This window comes from Vitis riparia, chromosome 15, assembly GCF_004353265.1.
Source record: "Vitis riparia cultivar Riparia Gloire de Montpellier isolate 1030 chromosome 15, EGFV_Vit.rip_1.0, whole genome shotgun sequence".
Lineage (NCBI taxonomy): Eukaryota > Viridiplantae > Streptophyta > Magnoliopsida > Vitales > Vitaceae > Vitis > Vitis riparia.
The window spans coordinates 9,572,588-9,579,753 of record NC_048445.1 but is presented as its reverse complement, the minus strand read 5'-3'; the positions used below and the strand labels follow the sequence as shown (position 1 = coordinate 9,579,753).

The 7,166-nt window shown below is 33.6% G+C and overlaps 1 long non-coding RNA gene across 1 annotated transcript in view; it reads left to right on the top strand.

The window, feature by feature from the left end:
* The window catches only part of LOC117931673, an 11,565-nt gene extending 5,006 nt beyond the window's left edge, over window positions 1-6,559 (top strand). Inside the window, exons 3-4 of the long non-coding RNA XR_004654080.1 lie at window positions 2,050-2,227; window positions 6,143-6,559. This is a non-coding gene — a long non-coding RNA (uncharacterized LOC117931673). The remainder of the gene's footprint in view (window positions 1-2,049; window positions 2,228-6,142) is intronic.
* Window positions 6,560-7,166: the final 607 nt, after the last annotated feature.

Below are 7,166 nucleotides of genomic sequence, written 5' to 3'. Positions count from 1 at the left end.
GGTCAACTTCAAGTTATTGTACTTTTCTTGGAGGGAATTTAGTGACATGGAGAAGTAAGAAGCAATCAATTGTCACAAGATCAAGTGGAAAGGTTGGGTTTAGATCTATGGCTCATGGAACATGTGAGTTGTTTGGCTTCAAATTACTCTCAATGATCTTAGAATCAAGAATGAAGTATGAAGTTGTATAGTGATAATAAGTCAACAATCAATATCACTCATGATCATGTCCAACATGACTGAACTAAGCATGTGAAGGTGAATTGTCACTTTATCAAGTCCTTTGGTTAGTAGCTTGATCTATATTTCATATGTTTCAACAAAAGGGCAATTAGTCAACATTCTAACCAAAGGACTAGCTAGTTACTCTTTTCGAAAAATTACAAGCAAGTTGAGATTGGAAAATATCTACTCTCAAAATCAAGGGGGAGTGTTGGCAGATCCATAGGAATCTGAAATTGGTTACTGCTCAAAATCCTAACAATTGTTTGATCATGCAAGTTGTCCACAATCAGTAGAGCTTGTATAAGATGTAAATTAGGGCTAAAAATGAGGGATTCCTTCCTTGTTTGTATAGTTGATTAATGGTGTTTATGTTTAATGTATGCTAGGTTGTCAATAGGATTACTTCCCCTTATTGTTTTCCTTGTAAATCCTAAATATTCATTGTAAATTCCTCCATTTATACAAAAAATACAATTCCATGATTGTTCACATATAGGTCTTAGAAAAACCTAAAAACTTAAATAAGACCATGAAAAAAAACCTAAATTATATTGTAACTTTTTGAGACTCTTATTTTCTTTCCTAAAAATCCTAAAACTTCTTGTAATAAGAGTTTATAATAAATGAAACTTTCTAGATTCTAAAAAGGACTCAAATACCAACTACTTACTGGTGATGACTCAAAAGTAAATCTAATTAACTAAATCTTGTTTTTCTTCATTTCTTTCATTTCTTTCATTTCTCGAATACGCCTTGGAAAGAACTCCCTAATTAGCAAAATGTTTTGTTTCTTCCTTTTCTTCAATACACCTTCAAGACCTGCATCATTATGACTCTAAAGAACCATAATCAACAAAATCTTCCTTTCTTAAGTACACCTAGGGAAGAACTCTAGTAAGCAAAGGAAAAAAAAAGGGAAGATTTTGCTTATTATCTTTAGAGTCGAAATGTACATAGTTGATACATGAGTCTATTTTAGAATCTAAAAAATCTTCTTCATTATAAACTTTTATTATAAAAAGTGTCAATAAGTTGTTAAGTTTTCTAATCCTAAAGTTACTATGCTTGGAAGATTTAGGATTACTAGGAAAGAATAAGAATGCTAATAAATTAGTATATAGGTTTTGTTTTTTCTTTTCTTTTTTTTTTCCATGCTAATTGCTATCAAACAATTTGTTATGAATAACATTAATTTTTAATAGCATATCTTACACTTTCCAATGGCAAGACTTCGTTTTTTTTTTTAGGTAAGACGTCTAGAATACCTTAGTGAAACTATAAGGTTTTAGGCTAATTTGATCCAAAAGTTTAAGTGTTAGGCCTTTGACCAACAAAATATATCAAAAAATAAATTTAGGCTAAAGTTCTAACACTGTGCCTCATAAATGTGGAAAGTTAATCTCCAAATTTTATTTACTTACTTGATTCTAGGTTGATTGATTGGTAGAATATATTTAGATAGTCTCATAAAAACTATATATATTTAGATAATTTCCTAGTTTGCCTTTTTCTTTATAGAGATTTTTCTTTTTGATTTCTTGATTGTAAGTGTGGAAATTTATAATTGTAAATCTTTCTTTCCTAGGTTATCCCCATTACAAATATATATGACATTGTACAATTTTTGAAGATGAAATAAAAAATATATTCAAAATTTGCAAGTCTTATCAAAGTACATTACGTTGTTTAAGAATGGTTTTGCCAGTGGTTTTTTTTGTTGTAAATCATAGGTGTTATCTTGTGGCACTATTGTTGACCCTGCTGTTGGCTAACCTTCACTACTGACATAGGTCTGTGTTTTGTTTTGGTCTTCATTGTTGATAGAGGATTTTGATATTAAAAGGGCGATGATGAGGGGACTGAATATTGAGAATTTAGCCTTGATTTCTATCATATCAGATGAGAAGCAAGAAGCAAATCTCTTTATGAAAAAGTAGAACAACCACTTAGATTTATGAGCCAAGCATAATTCTTATCTACTTCCTCAACATAGCCTAAAGAGGTAATTTTTTAACTGCTTTCAATGCTACCTCAAGAAATTCTATCCTTTGGATCATAGAATCAAGGGTAACCAATCATATCACTACTGTATTAATTTTTTTTTTTCAACTTATGTCACTTGTTTAGCTATGCAAAATGTTAAGATTGTTGATGGTCTTTTTCTTCTATTGCTGGAAAGGGTTCTATTGCTATTTCTAAACGCCTAGTCCTAACTTCAACGTTACATGTTCGGCAAATTAACAAAATATCTTAGTTGCGTAGCTAAATTTTGTCCTACCCATTGTGAATTTTAGAATCCCTATATAGGGAAGAAGATTGGTAGTGCTAGAAAGGTAGATAGATTGTACTACTTTGAGGAAGACCTAAATGTTTCAGAATGTTTGTCTTAAGCTGCTCATATTGCTACTTCTGTGTCCTATGATGATGAAATTAAATATTAGCATCGTAGATTAGAACATCCAAGTGCTTCATATTTGAAAGTTTTATACCTAACTATATTCATGAATAAAAAGGTTGCTAATTTGTAATGTGAAATATGTGAATTGTTCAGACATCATCATGCTTATTTTCCTATCTAAACCTATAAACAATCTCAACCTTTTTCACTCGTATATAAAGATATTTAGGGCCCTTCACATGTGATCAATGTATCGGGGCAAGGTGGTTTCTTAATTTTATAGATGATCATACTTGTGAGGTTTGCCTTAAACAAAAATTTGAAACAACCAAAATGTTCCAAACCCTCCATAGAATGATTGAAAATCAACTTCAAGCTAAACTTCAGGTTTTTTGAACAAATATTGGAGGGGAGTTTTTTTCCTTCTACCATGCTTACCTATTTGAATGAGAGTTGTTCATCAAATATTTTGTGTTTATACCTTTCAATAAAATGGGATAGTTGAGAAGAAAAATAAACAATTACTTGATGTTGCCTAGGCTTTGTTATTACAAAGGGAGTGCCAAAATATTTATGGGGAGAAGCTACCTCAACAATCACTGGCAGAGCTAGCTTAGGCTAAGAGAGGCACATGCCCCCCTCGAAAAATAAAATCAAAGTAGTGGCTTTGATCCCTTGACCTCATGTACAAGGGGAAAATATGTTTTCCATTACACAACATCCTATAAGCAACTTTATTTCTTACCATAGATTAAACTCCTTTTTTAGAGCCTTCACTAATAATCTTTAAAGTGTGTTTATTCCTAAAACTTTACAAGAAGCTCTTGCTATTACAAAGTGGAAAGAATTAATTCAAGAGGAGATGATGGTTTTGGATGAAAATGACAGTTGGGAACTAGTGAGTCTTTTGTTTGGGACAGTTGGATGCAAAAAATGCATTTCTTTCTTGAAGAATTAGGGGAAGAAGTGTATATGGATCTCCCACTTGGTGTTGAGGGAATGTGTAATAATGAAAAGGTTTGCAAGCTTAAAAAATCCTTTTAGGGTCTTAAGCAATCACCTAGAGCCTGGATTGAAAGATTCACACGATCTCTTCTCAGATTTGGATACTATCAGAATCAAGATGATCATGCTACATATTTTAGATGATTTAAGGATTGAAAGGTAACCATTCTTATAGTGTATGTAGATGGTATCATCCTAACAGTAAAACAACTGACATGAGATGGAAAATTTGAAGCAACTTCTAGCTAAAAAGTTTAAGATCAAGGACCTTAGGGTATTGACGTAATTTCTGGGAATCAAAGTTGTAAGGTTATGAAGTGGGATATTGTTATCACAAGGGAAGTATGTGTTAAACATCCTAAAGGAGGTTGGCATGATGGGGTGCAGATCAAAGCGTACTCTGATTGAGGCAAACCATAGGCTAGGATCTTGTGTTGAGAGTAAACTAGTTGACAAAAGTTGATATCAAAGATTAGTTGGGAAGCTAATTTATTTATCTCATACCAGGCCTGACATTGCTGGTGTGGTCCGTGTAGTTATCCAATTTACTCACTCACCAATTAAAGCTCATATGGAGGCAATCTTTAATATTCTAAGATACTTGAAGGCACACCTAGAAAAGGTACTTTGTTCTCCAAAAATCACCTATAGGGTATTGCACATTCACTGTGACCTAGATAAGCAAAAGGCATGAAGTGGGGCTAGGTCAAGTGTTGAACTGATTTTAGAGCAATGACACAAGGGATTTGTGAGTTATTATGGTTGAAAATTTTTCTAGCAGATGAAAAGAAATAGAACCTATGAAACTATGTTGTGACAACAAGGTAGCTATTAATATAGGTCATAATCCAGTTTAACATGATAAGACCAAACATGTTGAAATTGATTGACACTTCACTAAGGAAAAATTAGAGAGTGGTTTGATTTTTATTCCATTTGTGACTACACATGAGCAATTGATGGATATTCTTATGCTTGTCAAAACAAGTGCTTCAATCTCTAGTAAGCAAGCTTGGTATGATAGACATCTTTGAACCAACTTATGGGGGAGTGTGGAAAGTCAATCTCTAGATTTTTTTTACTTACTCAATTTGAAGCTGCTTGGTAGGTTAATTTGTAGACTATATTTAGATAGTTCCTTAGTTCACCTTCAATTTTTTGGTACATATTTTTCTCCTTGATTTCTTGATTGTAATTTAGGTAACTTATAGTTGTAAATCTTCCTTTCACAGGTTGTTCCCATTGTATACATGTAAGTGACATATTCCTTCTTCGGGATTGTATATAGGCTCTTTAGTTTACCATTTTTGTTCATGATGTTTTTGGAAGCATCAGTTGTCTTTATCAATTTTTGTCATTTCATTTCTCAAAATCTGGATGTAACACTTTGCAACCACTGTCTGAGTATGTTTCAGGTTTGGCCCATCATCTAAAGATGGTTGCAATCAATAACTCACATGAAATGGTGAACAAACTTGATATCAATTTTTGCTCAACTATGGGAAGGTATTGGAGAAAATGGCAATCATTTGGATGAACAATAAGATAGATTAGGTAGTTCCCACAGGTAGTTGAATTTCCTAAAGATTCCCCAGGTGCTTTTGTATCAATTCCAAAGCATGAGCCACAAAATCCTCTTTGGTTTAAATATGCCAGTAACTTAGATCAACAATTTGATACTGAGGCTGGAGTTTTAATGGTAATAACTCTTCCAAAAAATTCACTTCTACTAGTAAGTCCTACTGTACTCTCTGTTACTAGTTCCTGTGGTACGTTAATTCTACCATGTAATGAAATCTGAACCTACCTATAGGTTTTTATTTACTACACACTTCTTACCACAAACTTTTAGGGCTTTGTGAGAAGCCAACTTCAAGTATCAGGCTGAGTTATAAATTTATTCATTTGATATCTGGGTATAAGTGTGACATCCAATTTACTGTGAAGGGTTGACTTAGTAGGTGTATGTTTGTGGTGTGTGGTTTAATCACCATGTTGTGGCATTGAGTCAGCTTTAATGCAGTCTCACTATGTAATAGTGCCTGTATCTGCTGTTATGATGGCTTGTACTTTTTATTGTGGTACTGCTACTACAGTTTTGTAATTTCCAGTAATGCATTCTTTTTTCTTTTTTTTTTCCTCTGGCGAAGACTTTGGAGGTATATTGGTAATATTTTATTAACATATGTTGGTTTCCAATGTTTTGGCAAGATACAGGAGGGAGGACATTTTGCCTATAAAATTAAGTAGATATCAAAGGATGTGTCAGTTAAGTGAACAAGGTTAAGGTGATAATGTTGAGATGATTGGGCTGCAAGACAAGAAAGAGCCAAAAACAGTGGATGTGTTTCATGAGAACTTGAGGATAGTACTGATTCATGAAAAATTGGAAGTTGATTAATGTTTGTGGTTCTTGTTACAAAGCATAGCAACCTAATTGATTAATGTTGTTACTGCCCTCTAGCATCCTAGGGAAATGACAGTTCCAACTGAGCAATCTTTTGTGAAGTGCAGGTGAAGGGATGCAGTTTTGATGGAATGAATAGGAAGATTAATTGGAAAAGCTCAGATTCTCAGAAGGTACCAATTTGGCTTTCTCCAGTCAATTACTAGAGTTTCTATTCTCACTGGTGTTTCCCAAGATTTGATGTGGGAATATTTGACCCATCTGGGAGTGGGCTTCAGATTTTGGATTTGTGAAACCTTATCTGAATAAGTCCTTGTCTTCTCTGTCATTTTTCTGTTTGGATTTTACTGTCTTCATCTGCATTTTTCCGTTTTGGCCCTTAGTTTATTGTTTGCAGAAGTTTTCAACTCAAACCATACACCATGTTTAAGGGGTAGAAGTTAGGTGCTGATAGGTTGTATATGAAGTTGATTATATTTGAATAGAGATTGAATTGTGTTTCTATCAATTTCAGTTAACTACTACATGGGTTTTGCTCCTATCTAAAGAAATATTGATGATGCAATTGAAAATATGAAATGAAGAAAGATACCACATATATATATTGTGTCTAATATCTAGGCCCCCATTGAAGTATAATAATAATTTACCAACTGGGGATGGGACATGGGCTTGTCACCCAAATTCAAGGGGGGACCTTCTTCTGTGGGAAACACAAATTGACCAATTCTAAACCATTCCACTCATGTTTCGGAATCTCATATTGGATTCCTTGGTGCCTATGGCTGAAATCATCCCATTCTCACCTTAATGCGACTCACTCACCCCATTGAGCTGATAATGGGACTCAGCCTCTGCTACAACTTCATCATGGGCTCCAAGGAGCTTCTTTCTATCATTTTGACCTTAGCTTCCCTTTTGTTGTTAGCTTTAGTTGTAAACTAGAGAAAAGTTAGATGCTATTTGTATTACAAAAGTTTTTTGTTGTAACTGCAATTTTAAGGATGTGTTTGGTATGTGGGTAGTGTATGAATGGAAATAGAATGGGAGGTAAGGAGAATCAAAATCCTAGAATTTGGTTTCATAATAATGAATAGGAGATGGAATCGGTTTTTCATTCTCATTTTCTTT